Genomic DNA, 23268 nt, shown 5'->3' with positions numbered 1-23268 from the left:
CAGCAAAAGCAGTACGAATATAGACCTCCAAGTTCACCAGGACATCTGTCGTGCTGCAGTACTTGCGGAAACCAAATTGAGAAGGGAAGAGAAGGTGATGGTGTTCCAGGAACCCTATCAGACGAACGTTAACCATACATTCAAAGAGTTTGCAGACACAACTTGTGAGGGCAATAGGGCGAAAGTCCTTAGGGGATGTTCCCAGAGACCCTGGTTTGCGAACAGGGAGGACAACGGCATTGAGCCAGTCCTCAGGGACTGACGACGACTCCCAGATCCGATTATACAGACTCAGTAAATACCGAGATGTGCACGGAGGGAGATGCGAAGCATCTCATAATGAATACCATCGGAGCCCGCCGCCGTAGAACCGCAGAGGGCCAGGGCAGAACGAAGTTCAGAGAGAGAGAAGGGATCGTTATAGGGAAGTCGAAGACGAGTGCAGAAATCTAAAGGATGAGACTAAGGACAGGTTCACGAAGAAGGAAAAATTGGGGAAGATGAAGACCAGAGCTAACAGAAGAAAAGTGGGTACCCAGTTCGGTAGCGACCTGAAACGGGTCCGCCACAAGAGTACCACGGAGGTGAAGGACCGGTGAAACATCGGGAACGAACTTACCCGCTATCTTGCAGATACGATCCATATCTGTGGCAGTGGAGTTTCGGACGTAATGGTGGAGACATAAGATGCCCAACATTCAAGTTCAGCTGTGTGGATGGCCCTATGAACCACCGCACTCACCTTCCGAAAGAAAAGAAAAGAATCGGCCGTCTGCCGACAGCGGTGTCCCTTCCAGGCTGCATGCTTACGGCGGACAGCCAGAGCACAGTCTGCATTCCACTAGGGAAAGCACTTCTGTGGACCCCGAGAGGAAGAGCGAGGAATAGAGCGGAGGGCAGCGTTGAAGACAGTGTCATGAAAAAGGAGGAGAGCGAGGGAGAGGTAGAAGGGAGAGGTCAGAGAGAGCAGCGCTGAGGGTAAAGAGGTCCCAGTCCGCTTTCGCAAACTGCTACCTAGGGAAGGAGAGGGGAGGGCGAAAAGAGAAAAAGGTAACAAGGATGGGGAAATGGTTACTGCCATGGAGGTCATCAAGAACCTGCCACGAGAAATCTAAGTAAAGAGAAGAAGAGCAAAGAGAAAGATAAAGACAGGAAAGGGTGCGAGTCCAAGAGTCCAAATGCGTGGGCTCACCAGAATTCAGAAGAGAGGATAAACGGCTCAGGAAGGCGACCCCGCGTGTTCGTCAGAATATCACCCCAAAGGGAATGACGACAATTGAAATCACCCAGCTGGAGCACAGCCTCTGGCAAGGAGTCCAGTAAGTGTTTCAGATCAGGAAGAGAAAGTGGGAAACTCGGGGGGAGATAAATGGAACAAACAGTGTACCATTTCCCCACAAGGATACGAGCAGCAGAACAATGGAGAGGTGAAGGAAAAGGTATGGTGACAAATGGAATATCAGAGCGAATCAAGAGAGCAGAAGAGTTAGGAGCCCCAGCAACAGCTGAGGGGGGGGGGGGGGAGAGAGAATGGAATAGCCATGAAAGCGACCAGGACAAGCACCAAGCATCGGCTCCTGGAGACAGACACAAAGGGGCGAAAACCATGAAATCAGAAGTTGGAGTTCGAGGAAATTGGTGTAATAACCTCGAACGTTCCATTGAAGAATAGACATCGACGAGAAGAGAAAGGACAACAACAGAGAACAAGGAAGAAACAAAGGCGAAAGAGCAACACAGCACGTTAAAGAAGATCAGGGTCAGCAAAGTCAGGGTTAGGGGGGCATGAGTAAACTGAGCAAAGACAGAGGGAAGGAAGCGGGAGAACAGACCAGAGGTGGGCAGGCGGGGTCCGGAAGAGGAGGAGGAGACAACGGAGAGGAGCAGTCAAGGACAGCAGCAGGAAGAGGGGGAGTAGAAAGAGGGGAGCGCACCTCAGCAAGGGCAGCAACCGAGAGGGAAGCGGGGGCCAAAGAAACCACCATAGCAGGAACAGGGGGCGCAACCACCGAAACGGGAGGGGAAGGAGCAATAGAGTCAGTAGTAGGGGCCAAGGAAGAGAGCAAAGCCTTCTTACCCGCTGGGGAGGAGGAAGAAGAGGAGCCAGGCTTACACTTCTGACTTAAAGAGACCGGTGTCCCAGCAACTATGTACTGGGGAACGAATTCCAGCGTCTCAACAGAAGCTGAACGAGAGCACACACGACGGCCGTTAGGAGAGCGATGGACATCAGCCTGCACCGACAGGCGGTGGGGAGAGTCAATAGACGGAGGAGAAGGATGGGAAGGAGGATCAGAGGGAGACGAGGAAGAAGACACAGGAGACATGACAGACCGGGTAGAAGAAAGGGGAACCCCAGACAGAGGACGAGGAGGGGGACCCTTCGGGACACAACTCAAAGGAACAGAGGAGGGGGCAGTGGGCGTATCAGGGTCCAAGGACCGGAAATGGGTGTGAGTCTGAGGAAGGTGGGAAGGACGAGGAGAGTGTTACGATAATCTCCTTCAAGAGATATTTGGCCTGCTCTTTCCTATCGTCATGCTACTTCAGTACATCTACAACATCTAGATACTCCCCCCTCCCTCGTCGCCGATCGCCAAACTAGCATTTCCAGCCTGCCCGCTTCTGATTGGTGAATCGATATCTGCACCACTGCAGTTCTGCACCTCAGCGCCATCTACCTAGCCGATGTCTGGGCCTGCACCAGCCATTGGAGTTAGAATATTCTGTGCTCTCAAGCTGAAACAACCATCTGATATACGCTATGTCTATTAGTGGATGTTCTCAGCCAGTGCTTTATTCTCAGCACCTGTTAATTTCACTTTGTCTTTATCCATTTTAGAGCAACGTCACCACTATTATTTGATGTTATTTTTTTAATCTTGTGAGTTTGCACTGTACATAGCCAAGGAATTGTCTTATTCATTAATTTGTTTTAAATTTAATTAAAGTTTCATTGTTCATACTATTTGTTTTGCCTTACTTTGCCACAGAACACAACAGCAACGCAGTCATCTTTTTTCTTTTTTTTTAAATGTGATAGGCATTGACACCAGCTATTGGGAAGACTGCTGAACACCTACACTTCTTTTTTCCATCACATTTAATGGGGGGCCTGTCCTAGGAGCCTCACTCAGGTACTAGTACCAGAACATCAATTTGTGGTAAGTGTACTTGGCTTTGATACAGTTGCTTTTCAATATTTTCATTACTTTTAATATTTATAAGGTGTAGTGTATTTTGTGCTTTCCGAGGGTAGCATATTGTCAGTGTTGGATTACTGTGGATTACGTGGTGACTGGAGGCCTCGGTCATTCTCTTAATTGGTCATACCTCCCTCAGTGTTATTACTCGTGTATTCAACCTTTTTTGTCCCTAGGATATTTCTCAAATTACGGCAGATCATCATTTTTGGTACCCTGGTACTTTGATTTGTCTTCGGGCCAAAGCGCCCTATCTTCTGCAATCCGACCACGGGAGGATACAGAGGGCCATAGTTCCTCTAGCACGGACTATGCTGTTGAGTTGGGACTTCAACAGCAGTTCTCGTCACCAGTTGACACTCACACCCCTATACGTCGGTCATAGATGATGATATTTACTCGGGTAGGGAATTAGCTTTCTTTTTCAGAGCACAAGGAACGCTAATTCTGTAACCTGGAGATGCAACATGAGCACGATAAGAAGCAAGCTGATATGGCTCTAGCATGTCGTCAACAAGAACTCGCCTTGGAAACTACACACCACGCTCATCGCCAACAAGCTACCGCTAGTCCCCCAGTAAGTTTCAATGTCTCCCATGCAAGTAAGTTAATGCCACCATTCGTTGAGACAGATCGATGCGTTTTTCACCACTTTTGAGACCCTAGCTAAAAAACTTAGCTGGCCTGAAGATCAATGGTCTACCCTTCTCAGAGTGCATCTCACAGGTAGAGCTGCGGTTACTTAGTACCTTAGCGTCTGAGAATGACTACCAGACCCTGAAGCAAGCAGTTTTAGACGCCTACCTTCTCTCCACCGAAAGCTACAGACGAAAATTCCGTGATTATCTAAAGGCAAGAACGACCACCTTTTTAGAATTTGCCAATACAAAGAAAAGATATTTCATGAAATGGCTGGAAGCAGCACACGTCTCTACATTTTCAGAACTCGGCAACCTCATTCTAGTTGAGGAATTCCTTAGACGTGTTCCCCCTTCCATCCGTTTATATTTAGCAGACAAAGAAGAAACCGACTACATCAGATGTGCAAAGTCGGCTGACACCTACAGCCTCATACACCGGCTAATACCAGACCCACCTTCCAGTAAGAAGTCTTGGTCTAGTTATGACAAAGTGAGTATCGGTCAAGCGAGCTCCCAATTGTATTGTAAATATTGCAAGCTCCCAATTGTATTGCAAGCTCTATGGACATACCACAGATAAATGTGAAAAAGCTCAATACAAAGGCTATAGTGAAACTCCTAAACCCAAACCGACTCCTCCAAAGTCCAGGAAGCCTGTGATGAATGTTGGTGTTCCTGTTAATGATCTTTCTCTCTTCAGCAAACACCTGTATCCTGGAATTGTCTCTGCCAACAGTACAGATTCAGGGGGACGTTTCAATTTGAAGATCTTGAGGGACACAGCGGCTCTTCAGTCAATAATATTGAAATCGGCTGTGCCTAACATCACCTACACCGGGGAAACCGTCCTTATCACTGACCTCACTGCTACCACTCCGTATCTACTCGCCAGAGTCCACCTGGATTGTCCTTTCGTGACCGGTGAAGTCGAAGTCGCCATCAGGGAAAAGCCTTTTCCAATGTCTGGAGTGCAACTTCTCCTGGGCAATGACTTGGCCCAAGATCTGTGACCTTCCAACCTGATCATCATGGGCAAACCCCAGGTATGTGACTGTAGTGGACAACCCCATCTTAAAGTATGTTCCAGCAGAGGTTCAAGAAAGTGATGAAGTTTCTCCTCCGGTTTTGTTGACCACCCGTGCACAAGCTGCACGCCCACAACCAGCTGACTCTACTGCAACCGCTGTCCCTCAAGACCATCAGAACCTACCACAGAATCTTACTATGTTGGAGTTCCGTAAGTCACAGAGGGAGGATCCTTCATTAACACCATTATTCTTCCAGGCTGAGACTCAACCTGACAGTATCCCTGGGTTCTTCCTAGAGAATCAGTTGTTCTACCGCAGGTACAGACCCAGTAAGCTGACGGAGGATGACGATTGGGCAAATGTCGAACTAGTGGTTCCTACCAGCCTACGGGCAGATATTCTACACCTGGCCCACGTGCACTTTCTCACTATGGTTTTGTTAAAACCAATCACGGAATCAGACAAGACTACTACTGGCCAGGTATGGTTAAAGACGTCAAAAGTTACGTGCAACAGTGTCATATATGTCAGATGGCAGGGAAACCTAACATCCCGATTTCCAAAGCTCCGTTAATTCCCATCCTGGTGCCTGCAGAAACTTTCCAGACTCATCATAGACTGTGTTGGTCCTTTACCACGGACCAGTTCTGGCAACGCTTATATACTAACCATCCTGTGTCCAACCACCAGATTCCTCATAGCAGTTCCTGTAAAGAACGTTACGGCTGCTATGGTGGTAAAACAACTATTTGAAGATCTTTACTCAATACGGATTTCCAAGGGAGATTCAAAGTGACTGTGGCACCAATTTCACCAGTGATCTCTTCAAGAAGACGCTTGGAAGAGTTCAACATCACACAGGTACTGTCCAGCCCCTATCATGCTTCACAGGGTTCTCTTGAACGTAGTCACCAAACGATTAAATCACTCCTAAAGAAATTTTGCAATGGAACCATGAAAGACTGGGACAAACAACTAGACATCATCATGTGTATTTTCAGAAGTCTCCCAAATGAGTCTCTAGGAGTATCTCCTTATGAGATGCTCTACGGACGTAAGTGCCGTACTCCTCTCAAAGCTTTTAAACACTCTCTACGTAATGCCACCTTCAGTGACCCTCAGAATGTGCCCCAGTTTCTTCAAAACTTAAAGCACATTCTAGAGAGAGTACATAAATTTGCTAATGACAATCTATTGAAAGCTCAAGAGAGGATGAAGACTCCTTTTGACCAAAGCAGCAAAATCGGGAAATTTAAACCAGGAGACTTCGTGTTGGCATATTTTCCTATCCCAGGTTCTGCATTGCAAAATAAGTTTTCAGGACCATACCACATCAAGGAGTGCAGAAACAACCACAACTACGTTCTTGAGACTCCAGATAGGCGGCGGAGGACCCAGTTGTGCCACGTCAATCTTCTCAATGAATATAAAGGTATTCCCCCCACTGTGCTAATATCACTCTCCACTTTCAAAGATCCATATCTCTACAGTGAGACCTTCCCTGCTTCTCCTCCGGAAAGCACTGACTCTCAGTCAGTGCCTTCCAACTCTGAAATCCTTAATGATCTTCCTATCTATTTACAGGACAGTAATAGTGCTCCTCTCATCAAAGTTCTTCATGAACATCAGAAGTTGTTCAACGATGATCCCAAGGAGTGTAAGGTGGTTCAGCACGACATCCAGCTGCTTCCTGCTACCCGGCCGATTCGCCAACCCTTCTTCCGTATCAGCCCGTACAAAAAGGAAGTTATGCGTGCTGAAGTACAATACCTTCTGGATCATGGGCTGGCTACCCCTTGTGAGTCCCCTCGGGCCTCACCCTGCATCTTGGTGCCGAAACCGCACGGTAAAGTATGCCTCTGTACCGATTATAGGAAATTGAATATTGTGACCGTCAAGGATGCTTATTCTTTACCACGCATAGATGATATCCTTGACGCCATAGGTAATGCCAAATATTTATCCCAACTTGATTTGCTAAAAGGCTATTACCAAATAAGCCTGACAGAGAGATCTAAGAAAATATCTGCCTTTACCACTCCTTTTGGCCTATACAGATATGAACGCCTTCCTTTTGGACTGTGTAACGCCCCGGCCACCTTCCAGAGAGCTGTCAACCGCGTCATCTATGGCCTAAATCACACCTACGCCTACTTGGACGACATCGTTGTGGCAACCAACACCTGGAGCGAACATCTGCTCCAGCTGCAACGACTGTTCTCCAAGCTCCTGACAGACGGCCTTACCATCACCTTGAGCAAGTCCACATTTGCCAAAGGTAAAGTACGTTATCTGGGTCATGTGATAGTGAGTGGCAGCATAGCTCCTTTAACAATTCGCTGAAGCCATTCAGCATTACCCACAACCTACGACCAGGAAGCAGCTCCTGCGCTTCCTTGGACTTGCTTCTTATTATCGTAGGTTTGTGAAGAATTTTAGTACGGTAGCGACACCATTGATTAATCTGACCAGCCCCAAACAACGGTATCATTGGACCATTCAACAGACCGTTGCCTTTGAACAACTTAAATCTCTATGTTCTGATCCCATTCTCGCCTCTCCAGATATCACGAAGCCCTTCATCATCAATGTCGACGCCAGTGGTACCGGCATTAGGGAGTCCTGATGAAACAACGAGGCGAGGAGGTTCTACCCGTTAGCTACTACAGCTACAAGTTGAAGCCTCACAAGAACTACAGCACTATCGAAAAGGAACTCCTCTACATCGTCCTGAATCTGCAACATTTCGAACCTTACCTACAGGGGAATCGGTCTATTACCATCTACTCGGACCACAATCCCCTGCGGTTCCCACAACAGGCCCAATTCAGCAATCAACGTCTTCTATGCTGGGTACTGTACCTGCAAAATTTTAATCTGGAGATCTTCTACATCAAAGGTTTGGACAACATCATAGCTGACGCCCTCTCCAGAGTCTACGAGGTAGAGACAGCTACTCCTACCTCTACACCAGCCACTGAAGTAACTAACTCCCCCGTAAGAGCAGGCTTCGGGGGAGAGCTGTTACGATAATCTCCTTCAAGAGATTTGGCCTGCTCTTTCCTATCGTCATGCTACTTCAGTACATCTACAACATGTAGATACTACAAGCAAGTGTAGTACATATTTGGTCAAATCCGTTTTGCCAGGCGCAAACGTATCACTCACTCTCCACCTCCCCCCCCACCCCCATTCCTCGTCGCCGATCACCAAACTAGCATTTCCAGCCTGCCCACTTCTGATTGGTGAATCGACGTCTGCACCACTGCACTTCTGCACCTCTGCGCCATCTACCTAGCCGATGTCTGGGCCTGCACCAGCCATTGGAGTTAAAATATTCTGTTCTCAGCCAGCGCTTTATTCTCAGCACCTGTTAATTTCAGTTTGTCTTTATCCATTTTAGAGCAACGTCACCACTTTATTATTTTATGCTATTTTTTTAATCTTGTCAGTTTGCACTGTATATAGCCAAGGACAAGGTCTTATTCATTAATTTGTTTTAAATTTAATTAAAGTTTTATTGTTCATACTATTTGTTTTGCCATACTTTGCCACAGGACAACAGCTACACAGTCATCTTTTTTTTTTAATGTGATAGGCATTGACACAAAACAAACCCTATTCTAGCACTACTGTTGTAATATTGAACATAGATCCAGGCAGGTAAGGCACGTAACAATTAGGTTTATACCCTTAATTAACACTTTCACCAGAATATGGCAAATAAAAGGTTAAGCCCTAGGTGGTTAAGTTATGGTAATATGAGGAAATATTGACTTGTAACTACAAGACAATATTATACACTTGTGTAATATTGAGTGTAAATGTGTGTTTTATGCCGTGTGTTATAATTTCGTGTATATTCAGTGCTATCTTGAGATGATTTCCGGGCTTAGCGTCCCTGCGGCCCGGTCCTCGACCAGGCCTCCAGGAAGCAGCCCGTAGCAGCTGTCTAACTCCCAGGTACCTTTTTTTTATTTTTATTAATTTCTACCACAGACGTGGCCACACATTTACAATGCTAACCAGCATATATACATTTTCTTCTGTCCTCCATGGACAGGGTTAGAGATGTGTTAAACATATAGTTTAGGGATTTTAAAATGCTAAGCTAACCTACATACATAAATACATAGATACACAGATTTACGAATGCCCTACATCCCAGGTACCTATTTACTGCTAGGTAACAGGGGCATCAGGGTGAAAGAAACATCTTGCCCTTTTGTTTCCGCCGGAACCTGAGCACTACGAATCCGAAGCACTCTCCACTCAGCTGTCAGGCGCCCTTTAAGTGTATGTATAAGTGCAACATTGTGTGTGTATAATGATTAATTATGTGATTAATTGTTGTTTCTTAGCATGACTTATCTCAAATATATATTAAGCAGATTTTTTTTATTTCAATACGTCAAACCCAATGGTTCAACAATATGAACAGTATATAGGTTGGTATTTAATCATGTAATTACGATATTTGGTGTGTTTGAATAAATAAGGGTAGTTAACAATATTTTTGGACTTGCTTGAGTATTATTCTTACCTTGCTGATTCATCGTAATGAATTAACAGTACAAAAGTTTAAGATCACTTGAGGTAAATGAGCTGTTGGGATACTGAAATCTTGTTCCAGATACATTTTAGGAATTAATATGGTATTAATTACATCTGACTAAATGGGGTGATGGTGGTCAAAAACAGGCTATTGTCTAGGCGTGTATGGATTGTGGAGTATGTGTATATGTATGTATGCATGTACTTAATTTTTATATATGAATGTATGTGACTGTTGGTTAAGAAAGAGAATAACTAATTTAGAGAAATATTAGGATTTTCGAGGTTATGGAATGAATACAGTGACTAGTTCCCAGTTGAGTTACCAGGTATAGGAATTGCGGTACGATATTTGGGCAGCTATTTAGGATAAACGTAGCACTGCATAATAAATGATTTACAGCTGTATGTGTGTAATTTTTAGAGGTTTGTTAATGCCAGTATCTGTTCATAGACCAATCTCAGAGTTGCAAAATGACGATAACGACTTGTGGAATATAGTACATCATTTTCCATCATGGGTGCATAATTATTTTTGTTGTTGTTTTGTAGTGTTACGGCCACTATGGACCAGTAACCGGGTTCTTGATGTTCTAACCACTTTTATAGTATCCGACCCCAAGTCGGTAGTATGCTTTCAGGAACTGGCTGTATAGTGCAATAAATAAAGAATAAAGGGGAGATAAACAAGATATTTCCCTTCACAAATATATCTACACCATCACCGTTAAATATATCTTAAATAAAATAGAATATGACTACACGTATTTACATTAGTGGCACTTTCCCTCAGGACATTACTACGTTGGCAGTGTTAACAAACTCCAGCATTTCCTCCACCACCTTGCGCACGTGTACTGACAAACACTAGCGAGTTCACCTTTTACATGGGCCCGTCCACCGACACAGTCTCACAAGATGCCTACATCCCACTTTCACTCCCCAGCAACCCATTGACACTTCACGATAGGCACCTCACTGTCGTCAGTTACTCTCCTAAGCCAATCCTGGGGTACGCCGATCTCTACCAACACTTGCGTAATTTAACAGCTAACACACTGCTCAGATCGATGGCGGCTTACTTAGTCTTCTTCTAGGACCAAGGCGAGAGTACGTGGACTGCCCAAGGTAAAACCGCCTTCCTCAGTACAAATACCTCCACACGTCACTTCTGTGGACAAAAACGTCATCAATTAGACGGACGGTATACTCGGGAAACCATGAGGTAACAGTCACTCATCGGGGAGTTGACAATATGCTTAGTGGCACAACTTAGATGGCGCTGATCTTGGTATGCCACTCACCAGAGATCGTCCACGTTGATCTCACATTCTGATTAAGGCAGGAAACCAGAGCCATTGATCGCTGCCACATCACCACCAATAGATGGCGTTGTCCACGTAGCGTCCAATGTCAGGGGAGCTTGAGTGCAGACTCATAGATGGCGCTGGAATTGCCATGCCACACTCCGACGAGGGTGCCGATACCGTAACATATAGGAATCAATCAGACTCAGAAATGGTTGAGGAACTGCTGTAGATCTCCCGGCAATAATCCAGCACTGTGATTACTGAGATTGTCATCTAAAACATTGTGCTTCCTCATTGTAGTAGTTTTGTTAAAACTAGTATGTAGAATAATATTAATAATACAAATTACAAAGTGAATAAAATGCATATTCTTAAACCGTTGACAAGGTTAGATTTCGGTTGGATAGTCATACCATTTGAAGAACATTATTATTAAATATAACACCACTGGAGTTATATTTAAATTCAGAGATAACACCATCAATGGAGTCCAAAAAATGTGTTAGTACTTCATTCATAATGATGTACTGCCGGGAATCTTGGCCAATTATCCAAAATTTGCTTATTGTAGGTCAGTGCTATTCAACCTGGGTAGACAGTCCACCTTATAGGGGACAAGATTAAGTGAGGGGTGGACTACTGGGTGGATGAGATCCTCACCTGCACGTGTCTGTATAATATACAAGAAACACACACACACACACACACACACACACACACACACACACACACACACACACACACAGTATCCAGTATCCAGTATCCTCTGAGATCCTGTTACCCACCTCACAGGTCCTCACACCCATGGAACAGCCTCCCCCACCAGCAGAACACTCACCAAGGAGGCGATTTGAGAAGGGACAGAAGAAAGTGAGCCTCAAAGCGATGTACACTAACATAGATGGAATTACAAATAAAGCAAATGAGCTTGGAGAACTGGTACTAGAGGAAAACCCAGACATAATAGCCCTCACAGAAACAAAGATCACGAAAACAATAACAAATGCAGTGTTTCCACAGGACTATTATGTTATGCGGAAAGAGAGGGAAGGAAGAGGTGGGGGTGGTGTAGCTCTGCTGGTAAGAAAAGGCTGGGATTTTGAGGCGATGGATATTCAGGGCTGTGAAGGTTTCAGTGACTACATAGCAGGTACTGTAACAAATGGAGGGAAAAAAATTATAGTCGCAGTCATATATAATCCACCACCAAATGACAGAAGACCTAGACAGGAATATGATAGAAACAACATGGCCACCATTAACATAATAGAAAGAGCAGCTTCTGTTGCTAGCAGGAATGGATCTGGACTACTAATTATGGGAGACTTCAACCATGGGAAGATAGATTGGAAGAACAGAGACCCGCATGGAGGACCAGAAACATGGAGAGCTAAGCTGCTGGACGTGGCAACAAGAAACTTTCTAAGCCAGCATACCAAAGAGCCAACAAGAATGAGAGGAGAAGATGAACCAGCAATGCTTGATTTGATATTTACCCTAAATGAATGGGATATAAGGGAAGTTAAGATGGAAGCGCCCTTGGGAATGAGTGACCACAGTGTATTGAACTTTGAGTACCTGGTAGAGCTAGGACTTATCTCCCCCCAAAAAGAACTAGGAATCAAAAGGCTGGCATACCGAAAGGGGAATTATGAACAGATGAGAAGTTTCCTAAGTGAAATACCTTGGGACACAGACCTCAGAGACAAGTCTGTACAGGGTATGATGGACTATGTTACCCAAAAGTGTCAGGAGGCAGTAAACAGGTTCATCCCGGCCCAAAGGGAAAAATCCGAGAAGCAACAGAAGAATCCATGGTATAATAGGGCATGTATGGAAGCGAAGAAACTGAACAAAAAGGCGTGGAGGAACTTCCGGAATAACAGAACACCGGAAAGCAGGGAGAGATACCAGAGAACCAGGAATGAGTACGTCAGGGTGAGAAGAGAAGCAGAGAAAAATTTTGAAAATGATATAGCAAACAAAGCCAAGACCGAACCAAAGCTACTCCACAGTCACATCAGAAGGAAAACAACAGTGAAAGAACAGGTATTGAAACTTAGAACAGGCGAGGACAGGTATACAGAGAATGACAGAGAGGTGTGTGAGGAACTCAACAAGAGGTTCCAGGAGGTCTTCACAATAGAACAGGGTGAGGTCACTGTGCTAGGAGAAAGGGAGGTAAACCAGGCGGCCTTGGAGAAGTTCGAAATTACGAGAGAGGAGGTCAAGAGACACCTGCTGGATCTGGATGTTAGAAAGGCGGTTGGTCCAGATGGGATCTCACCATGGGTACTGAAAGAGTGTGCAGAGGCACTTTGCTTGCCACTCTCCATAGTGTATAGTAAATCACTAGAGACGGGAGACCTACCAGAAATATGGAAGACAGCGAATGTGGTCCCAATATACAAAAAGGGCGACAGACAAGAGGCACTGAACTACAGGCCAGTGTCCTTGACTTGTATACCATGCAAGGTGATGGAGAAGATCGTGAGAAAAAACCTGGTAACACATCTGGAGAGAAGGGAATTCGTGACAAATCGCCAACATGGATTCAGGGAGGGTAAATCTTGCCTTACAGGCTTGATAGAATTCTACGATCAGGTGACACAGATTAAGCAAGAAAGAGAGGGCTGGGCGGACTGCATTTTCTTGGATTGTCGGAAAGCCTTTGACACAGTACCGCATAAGAGGCTGGTACATAAGCTGGAGAGACAGGCAGGTGTAGCTGGTAAGGTGCTCCAGTGGATAAGGGAGTATCTAAGCAATAGGAAGCAGAGAGTTACGGTGAGGGGTGAGACCTCCGATTGGCGTGAAGTCACCAGTGGAGTCCCACAGGGCTCTGTACTCGGTCCTATCTTGTTTCTGATATATGTAAATGATCTCCCGGAGGGTATCGATTCATTTCTCTCAATGTTTGCGGACGATGCTAAAATTATGAGAAGGATTAAAACAGAAGAGGACTGTTTGAGGCTTCAAGAAGACCTAGACAAGCTGGAGGAATGGTCGAACAAATGGTTGTTAGAGTTTAACCCAACCAAATGTAATGTAATGAAGATAGGTGTAGGGAGCAGGAGGCCAGATACAAGGTATCATCTGGGAGAGGAAATTCTTCAGGAGTCAGAGAAGGAAAAAGACTTGGGGGTTGATATCACGCCAGACCTGTCTCCTGCAGCACATATCAAGCGGATAACATCAGCGGCATATGCCAGGCTGGCCAACATACGAACGGCATTCAGAAACTTGTGTAAAGAATCATTCAGAACTTTGTATACCACATATGTCAGGCCAATCCTGGAGTATGCAGCCCCAGCATGGAGTCCATATCTAGTCAAGGATAAGACTAAACTGGAAAAGGTTCAAAGGTTTGCCACCAGACTAGTACCCGAGCTGAGAGGTATGAGCTACGAGGAGAGACTACGGGAATTAAACCTCACTTCGCTGGAAGACAGAAGAGTTAGGGGGGACATGATCACCACATTCAAGATTCTGAAGGGGATTGATAGGGTAGATAAAGACAGTCTATTTAACACAAGGGGAACACGCACAAGGGGACACAGGTGGAAACTGAGTGCCCAAATGAGCCACAGAGATATTAGAAAGAACTTTTTTAGTGTCAGAGTGGTTGACAAATGGAATGCATTAGGGGGTGATGTGGTGGAGGCTGACTCCATACACAGTTTCAAGTGTAGATATGACAGAGCCCGATAGGCTCAGGAATCTGTACACCTGTTGATTGACGGTTGAGAGGCGGGACCAAAGAGCCAGAGCTCAACCCCCGCAAACACAACTAGGTGAGTACAACTAGGTGAGTACACACACACACACACTGTCACTCTCTCTCTCTCTCTCTCTCTCTCTCTCTCTCTCTCTCTCTCTCTCTCTCTCTCTCTCTCTCTCTCTCTCTCTCTCTCTCTCTCTCTCTCTCTCTCTCTCTCTCTCTCTCTCTCTCCTATATTTCTTAAAATACATACTACAAATACATATTTACCTATTGTAACATCGAGGTTGCCACCTCGCCTATTCGCAAGACCCCGATAGCATAACTACGCGGGGGACTGTCTCGCTATTGGTTGTCACGAATCAAGCAGCTAAGTTTCCGCTCTCATTTGGCTGAATTGGCAACACTGTCAACTGTGGACTCAGGGAGTGGTGACTGGTATATCAGTTATTACTGCAGTGTAACTGCACTTGTTCACTTCACATTGGACAGTGAGCCTGCACCTCTTGTGACTCCTGTTTGTAATACTTATTATTATTATTATTATTATTATTATTTTTATTATTATTATCATTATTATTATTATTATTATTATTACAACTTGCCTTTAATACAGTCTTAGGGGAACTAATTGGTTTTGTTATTACATTTCAAAATTATATTTATATCAAGTATTATTTCAAAATTAATTCTGATTAGATATTTTGTCTTAGTACTGTGTCGTTCCCATTTTGATTAGTTTGGTTGCAGATTTTATATTTGAATTAATATGCGTTATTATAGCAAAAAAGCTAACTCATCCATATTTATAATCCAGATTTCAACATTATTGCTCAACTTTTGCAGGTCATGTCAATTTACAAGTACTTCAAAAAGATCGATGGCAATCCTAAGCCTGCAAAACCTGTGGCAGGTGGTACAGTAGTTGACGCAACAAGAAAGGATGATGTTTCAAATCAAGATGGAGCTGCATCACAGACTTCAAAGAGGAAAAGGAGACTTCCAAAAAGGATGCATCTTCATCACATAAAAAGCGACGAAAACGGTGGAATGATGAGCACATTGTATTTGGATTCTTCCGGCCAGTACACGAAGCTTCAAATCCCTTCCCACCAGGCAAGTGCTTGTTTTGTAATGCCACGTACACTAATGAAAATGTTGTTCTTTCAAAACTTGCACGGCATTTAAAGATGAAGCACCGTGAACACCAAAATAAATAAATAAAAATTTGAGGCAACTTTGGAAGCATACTTGAAGCAACAGTCGATCTTTAAAAGTCAAGTTAAGCCCTCTGACATGAAATCACTTACTCTTGCTTCTCTTAAGATGACACACATTGTTCTTCAGAAAAATAAGTCATTTACTGAACTTATACATGGAGGGAAAGATGCAGTGAAGAAAGTGAAGCAGATTCCGTTGTCTGATACAACAATACGTCGTCGGTCTGTGATGTTAGCAGATGATCTGAAGGAACAGCTTGTTAAAAAATTGCGTCTAGCCGCTTCGTTTGGCATTCAACTGGATGAAACCACAGACATTGGAGGCGAAACTCAGCTGATTGTTTACTGTCGGTTTCCAGACTTAGAAGAGAAAACCATTGTTGAACAGTAATTGTGCTGCCTCCAACTGGGCGTAGAAACAACAGCACACAACATTTTTCAGAAACTTCATGATTTCATTATTGAAGACTGGTCAAAATGAAAGTCTGTTACTACTGATGGTGCAAAAGCTATGCTCGGTGCCATCTATGTTGTAAAGAAAATCCAAGCGGTCTCACCAAATTGTATGCCAATTCACTGCGTGATTCACAGGGAAGCGTTAGTGCCAAAGCGACTGAATGAAACTAGAAATGCTGAGGAGAAAAGTGACTTTGAGCTTCTACTTGATGATGTTGTCAAAATGGTTAATCATATCTGTGTACATGTAAAAAAGCATAGAATGTTTCGTGAGTTGTGTAAGGATATGGAAGCTAATTTCACCAAACTCCTCCTTCATACTGAAGTACGTTGGCTATCTGGCGTAAGGTTCTTAATCTAGTGTTTGTATTGAGAGAGCAGCTCTGTGTTTTCTTTACTGGAGAAGCAAACCCCATGGCAATTAAATGTCAGGATGTGCTCTGGCTAGTAAAATTGTCTTACATGGCTTCGATCTTCGATCATCTGAACAAGCTAAACATCAGTCAGCAAGGCAAAGGTGGGGATATTTTTACAAGTATAGGGAAAATAAATGCATTTAAACAGAAGGTGAAAAAATAGAAAAGTAATGTAGAAAAAAGGTGCTGTTCTGATTTTAAATTATTTGACTCATTTATGAGTCAAATAGTTATGGGAACATGTTATGCAGGCAACAGAGCAAACACTGGAGGTACATATGTCACATTTAGTTATCAGACACCTTACTTTTAATGCATGAAATCTTTGACTTCTATTTCCCAGACAGGGAAAATGACCAGCTGACCTCCAACATGTGGACGCTTAATCCATTCACAGATGAAGGAACTGATCATTGTGATGCTCTTTAGGAGCTTCGAGCTGATTATTCACAAAAAGCAGTTTTCAAGAAATTTAGCCATCCCATGGATTTCTGGGTTACCCTGCTTGATATTCCAGAGTACAAGGATCTAGCTGAGCAGACAGTAGCCATATTTGTACAGATGTCAACATCATATTTGTGTGAGCAAGGGTTCTCTACTTTAGTTTTGGTGAAGACAAAGACATGGAATGCAATCCTGAACTTGGATTCTCTCATGCGAGTTGCACTGGAAAATCGTCTGACACCTCGATTCAACATAATAGCAGACAAAGTGCAACAGCAGCCAAGCCACTGATTTTTTTTTAAGGATAATTATTTGTTTTATTTATTGATACCGTACCAAATATAGCAAACATTGTCTGCAATTTTACTTTAGTGAAGGAAAATGCGTCTAAATGACATGCTTAATGTTGTGTACTTTGAGCCTCTTAGTTTGAGATGAGGTGTGTAAATATAATGAATATGTAAAAGTTAAATAAAAAAATAAGAGAAACTGATTTTTTCTGTTTACATAGTCAAAGAAATGAGATATGACACAGATTTTAAATATTAAAAACGTGAAATTTTTAATGACACTTTTTCGGGGTGAGGGGTGGACAGCTTCTACTTAATCACCACTAGGGGTGGACGACATTAAAAAAGGTTGAAGATCACTGTTGTAGGTAATGCATACACTTGACTGTAAAGCTGCCGCCCAGTTGGGTGGGTGTGGAGCAAGACTATTAACTGTGTGACTCACCATAGATGTAAAGTGCCTTGTACCGTGACTGTTGTGAGCGGCTTGTTGAATTACTTGTGATATAAACAGATTATTGTTATGTATATTTACTTGTGTAAATGGATGTACATATGTACATGCGTATGTAACATTAACAATTGTGTAACTAGCTTCAAAAGATTGTCACTTGATTAAAAAACTAACTATGGGGGATCAGTTCCTAAACCCATTATATGCCTCTGTAACCCTTTCCACCACCACCCAAGGCATGGGTATGGGGTGTATAATAAAGAAATGAATAAATAATAATTAAATTTTTCAGATTAAAATATTGTTCTACACCTTTAGTAATATTTAACTAGGCAATAAACTCCGTATATACGATGTTTGTGCTGTGTTTGTCGCTGAGTTTAGCAGTCTGCAACACTCAAACACATGCTCTGGCGGATGAGAACGAACTGGTCCTCTGGGCGAGCAATTCTGCCTGTATGTGTTTACTAGTTGTGTTTTTACGGGGGTTGAGCTTTTGCTCTTTCGGCCCGCCTCTCAACTGTCAATCAACTGTTTACTAACTACTTTTTTTTTTTTCCACGCCACACACACACCCCAGGAAGCAGCCCGTGACAGCTGACTAACTCCCAGGTACCTATTTACTGCTAGGTAACAGGGGCATTCAGGGTGAAAGAAACTTTGCCCATTTGAAGAAACTCTGCCTCGTGCTGGAATCGAACCCGCGCCACAGAATTACGAATCCTGCGCGCTATCCACCAGGCTACGAGGCCCCTTGTGGACGGGTAGCCATGTGGCTAGTATTGTTTTTAATCAAAACAATTACTTTGAGTTAGAATTTATCTGAAGGATTAAACTGATAGTGATTTTCAGGTTATTAGTATTCTGATAAGAAATATTCCTTTCTACAGGAGATATGACGTCACTGAAACATCATTTTCTGCTGTTTCAGCAGACTATTGTGGGCATCTGTGGCTGGCTTAGTTCTAAGTAGTCTCCAATAGACCATGTGTTTTGGCTATTTATAGCCTATTAATACTCACGTAGTTCATTATCCATGTAGACTGTGTTCATAAATACATATTACATTTATATATCTTTCGTGGAGGAAATTTTCCACATTTGTCATGTGAGTGGTAGTCAAGGCGGGAGAAAGAGAGTATTCCTCTTAATTAAAACAAATAGAAGAAGTACGCCTGGTTGGAATCAACATGTTAGTTAATTTCAAAATATATCTGTTTTGACACAATCTTCGGAACGATGCTTGGTGTTCAGAGCTGGTTAGCTACCCCAGATCAGCGTAGCACCAGGGAACTCACTATCATCAAGCCATAAAGAGGATAAATAAAGGGAAAGATAATATTATGTGATCAAAAGTTGTTGAAAACCTGTAAAGGAAAAAGTTATATGAATTTTGGGGTGATATGAAACAAATAACAAGTTCACGAGGAAGGGCAACAAATGCCATGGACAATGTCTCTGAGCCCAATAATATATGTAATATTTCAATGAGAAATATTTAACGAGCTACAGCACTGCGAGATAAAGGACAGATTGAAACTGACCGAACTACGGTTGTATGTGAGACCTGCATCCTGACTCTAATGTTAAACACCAGCATACTGTAACTCCTGTGCTGCTTGAGAAATCAGTAAGAAATATTAAACAAATTGGAGTTATGATAGTTTCTTCAACATATCTAAAAATTTAAAAAATCCTGATGCTTTTTCACCCACAGGGTTATAAACCCGTGGAATCGCCTACCTGCTGAAGCCGCAAATGGCAAAACTGTGCTGGGTTTTAAAATACATCTGGAAAAGATAGTCAGGGCAAATGGGGGGACCTTTGACAAGCCGCCGGCTTACTACCCTCAACGAGATCTCTAGTATTAGTGGCACCTCAAGTAAATTCAGGTAAATATACGCTGACAGCTTTAAACATGGAATGCCGAAACTGTATGTTGATCTATGTGCCTCACAGGCTTTCTCTCCCACTGTACAGCACCATCTGTAATAAACACCTCTGTAATTGTTCCCATTCCACACAACTTTCGAACTGTTATGTCCTCCTCTGATAACTACAGGGTTATTGCCTTAAACTCACTAGTAAACAGGTACCTGGGAGTTACACAGCTGCTACGGGCTGCTTCCTGCAGGTGTGTGTAACAAAAAGGAGGCCTGGTCGAGGACCGGGCCACGAAGACGCTAAGCCTCAAAATCATCTCAAGATAACCCGTAGAAGATTTCCTGCATTATGGGAATGATCAGCAGTTTATCTTGCACACACACACACACACACACACAAGGGGCCTCGTAGCCTGGTGGATAGCGCGCAGGACTCGTAATTCTGTGGCGCGGGTTCGATTCCCGCACGAGGCAGAAACAAATGGGCAAAGTTTCTTTCACCCTGAATGCCCCTGTTACCTAGCAGTAAATAGGTACCTGGGAGTTAGTCAGCTGTCACGGGCTGCTTCCTGGGGTGTGTTTGTGTGGGGTGTGAAAAAAAAAAAAAAAAAAAGTAGTTAGTGTAGTTAGTAAACAGTTGATTGACAGTTGAGAGGCGGGCCGAAAGAGCAAAGCTCAACCCCCGCAAACACAACTAGGTGAATACAACTAGGTGAATGCACACACACACACACACATTCGAGTAGGGACAGGGAACACGTGTGGAACAGCGCTCCTGGAATAAGTAGTCATTTCTCTGGACATCACAGTGATACGGATGAAAATCAGTGTGTAGTGATAGTACCAAGTGTTGCACAACGCATAGACCCAAGCAATTTAGGGGCTGTGTTGGTTTTTGCGAAGTTAACAACCGCAATAGGAGTACGACATCTGCACCACGAGGGAGGAAACTTGGAGCTGGCAGCGGTGTGGTAAACAACAACAACTACCCTCTGATGCTTCATACTCACCTCCCCCTCCCCATCCGGCCCGTTGGCACCGTGAGGGGGCTTAGTTGACGACTGCCGGAGTGTAATGCTCCGTGGGACAGTCCTCTGTCCTTTTGTGGCCTTGCACTCCTGCTGCTGTCTTCTCTAATTGTGCCGGATCGCTTTTACTTTTCCTTATGTTACGTTTTTCTCCCCCCTCTTCTCCTATCTGGCTTGTCGTTTCGTGTTGACCTTTTGCTTATTTTGGTTATTCCTTTGGACTTCTATTTTGACGCCCGGGTGCTTGAAGAGGCATACTCTTGCACCCGTAGAACTATAGTACCCAACGTCTCAAGCGAGGGGAACCTTTTATTGTCAATCCCCCTTTCGTCGCTGAACCCGATCTTGACGGACTGACGGTTCTTAAGGTGGCGTTTGCGGGGTGTATACTCACGACGCACCCCTAGGGGGCCCCGGCATCACCGGCGATAGCTTCTTGTTTGGTGTCCTGCCTCTAATTGTGGCTCCATGGTGGGTATGGGGGCACATTCGTGGATGAATTTATCATTCATCGTCTGTATGTCATTGATTGTTTCTGTTGTACCCTCTCGGGCTCGTGGGGTGGGCGACCACGCCCCCAAGTCGGCCTGTCTTGGAAGACCGGGCTCTGTAGCCTCCGCTGCGTTGGGCCCCGACCTTGCTCCTCCTTTGACTCTCCTAACTTCTTCCCCCAGCTCCCCTCCCTCCTCTGTGGTTGGGTCGAGCCTCAAGCCCCCAGTGGTGACCACTTCCTCCCCTGGTGCCGCTAAGTCTCTCGTTGTGACTACTGCGCCTTTTGTCCCCTCTGTCTCTTGGGGTTCTCAACGCTGTCCGTGCCACAACTGCACTCGCTCGATTCCATCCCATACTGATGCGTATCAGGCCTTGTTTGGTCCTGCTTCATGGGCCAAATACTTTGATCTCCTTCCTCTTGATTCTGCGCCTCCTGACGATTTCTCCCTCCATCGGCATCTTGTTGATTCCGTGGATGCGTCTGTTACCTTCAACCCCACTCGTCTCGGTACACGTGTCGTTGCTGCTCCTTCTCAGGATACAGCTTCCCGCTTGGCTGCCTTATCCTGCCTTGGCAAGATCCCCGTTCGGGTCTCAAAGAACGGTCGGTTGAATGCCAGTGTTGGCTTTATTCTCCTCCCGCTCCATGTTGAGACCGGTGTTCGGAATCTGCAGGACTGACACGATGACATTCGGCATATCCTTTGATGCCCAGGGCCATTCTGTCCTCCAGGTAGACTCGTTTACTCGTCCCCCTCGTGGTCGTCGCCGTCAACCTCTTCGGGTTGTGAAGATCACCTTTGATGGTAGGACCCTTCCATCCTCTGTCATTCTTGCTGGTGCCAGGTGCTCTGTCCAGGAGTATATTCCTTCTCTTCGGCTTTGTAACAAGTGCTGGAGGTTTGGGCATGGTGCCCTCCACTGCTCTTGGACTGTCTCTCTCTGTCCTTTGTTTGGGGGTGAAGGTCACTCTAAGTCGGAGTGCACTTCTCCCCAGGCTCGCTGCCTCAACTGCGGTGAGGCCTATCCTACCTTCTCCCGTGTCTGTATCCATTACAAGCTTGAGGCAGCCGTCCTCAACTTGAGGACGTCCTCAAAGTTGAGGTCTGCTGGCAGGTTCCGGATCAGCAACGCTGGTCAGGCCACTCCACATGCGATACTAGGGTAGCGCCCTAGTCAGGAGCCTCGTGTGATACCACAAATCACTCTCCTGTCCTCAAAACCCCAGTGGATGACCGTCTCCGACAGTCGGTCCCAGGTAAGACCATCCTTCTACTGCCACTACACTGGCAGGGTAACACACCACAGTGTTCTTCCGGGAGACGACTTCACAGCTGCTGCAGCAAGGCACAAGGTAAGGGGACGGCTGCCTCGGGTAGACTGACTCAACTTCCATCACAGCAGTCCCAGGTCGACTCTGTAAGCAGACACGTCATCAATAACTGGGACACACTAAAACACCTCACTTACGGGCTCAGGCACAAACGCCCGACATATCCACTCCATAGATGGCGCTGTAGTCTGAGCACCACCTCACCAGAGGTCAGGAGCGGCTGTGTTGTGAGCTGCACAGGACTGGAAACAGGCCCTTGTGGCCAGTACACGTCATCCTCACCAGGTGTCGTCGTCCGTTTGGAGGGGGTTTCGGGAGCTGACCCACAGATGGCGCGGTCGTCACTGCTCCGTGCTCGGACGCTGGATCCGGGTTTGTAACACTGTCCTTGAGTCTCATCCTTTAGATTTTTGCACTCGTCTTCGACTTTCCTATAATGATCCCTTCTCTCTCTCTGAACTTCGTTCTGCCCTGTCCCTCTGCGGTTCTACGGCAGTGGGCTCCGATGGTATTCATTATGAGATGCTTCGCCATCTCCCTCCGTGCACTTCTCAGTATTTACTGAGTCTGTATAAATGGATCTGGGAGTCGTCGTCAGTCCCTGAGGACCGGCTCGATGTCGTTGTCCTCCCTGTTCGCAAACCAGGGTCTCTGGGAACTTTCCCTAATTACTTTCGCCCTATTGCCTCACAAGTTGTGTCTGCAAACTCTTTGAACGTATGGTTAACGTTCGTCTGATGTGGTTCCTGGAACACCATCACCTCCTCTCCCCTTCTTAATTTTGTTCCCTCAAGT

The sequence above is a fragment of the Procambarus clarkii genome, chromosome 34, assembly GCF_040958095.1.
Source record: "Procambarus clarkii isolate CNS0578487 chromosome 34, FALCON_Pclarkii_2.0, whole genome shotgun sequence".
In the NCBI taxonomy this organism is placed as follows: domain Eukaryota; kingdom Metazoa; phylum Arthropoda; class Malacostraca; order Decapoda; family Cambaridae; genus Procambarus; species Procambarus clarkii.
Note: the sequence above shows the minus strand (reverse complement) of the source record.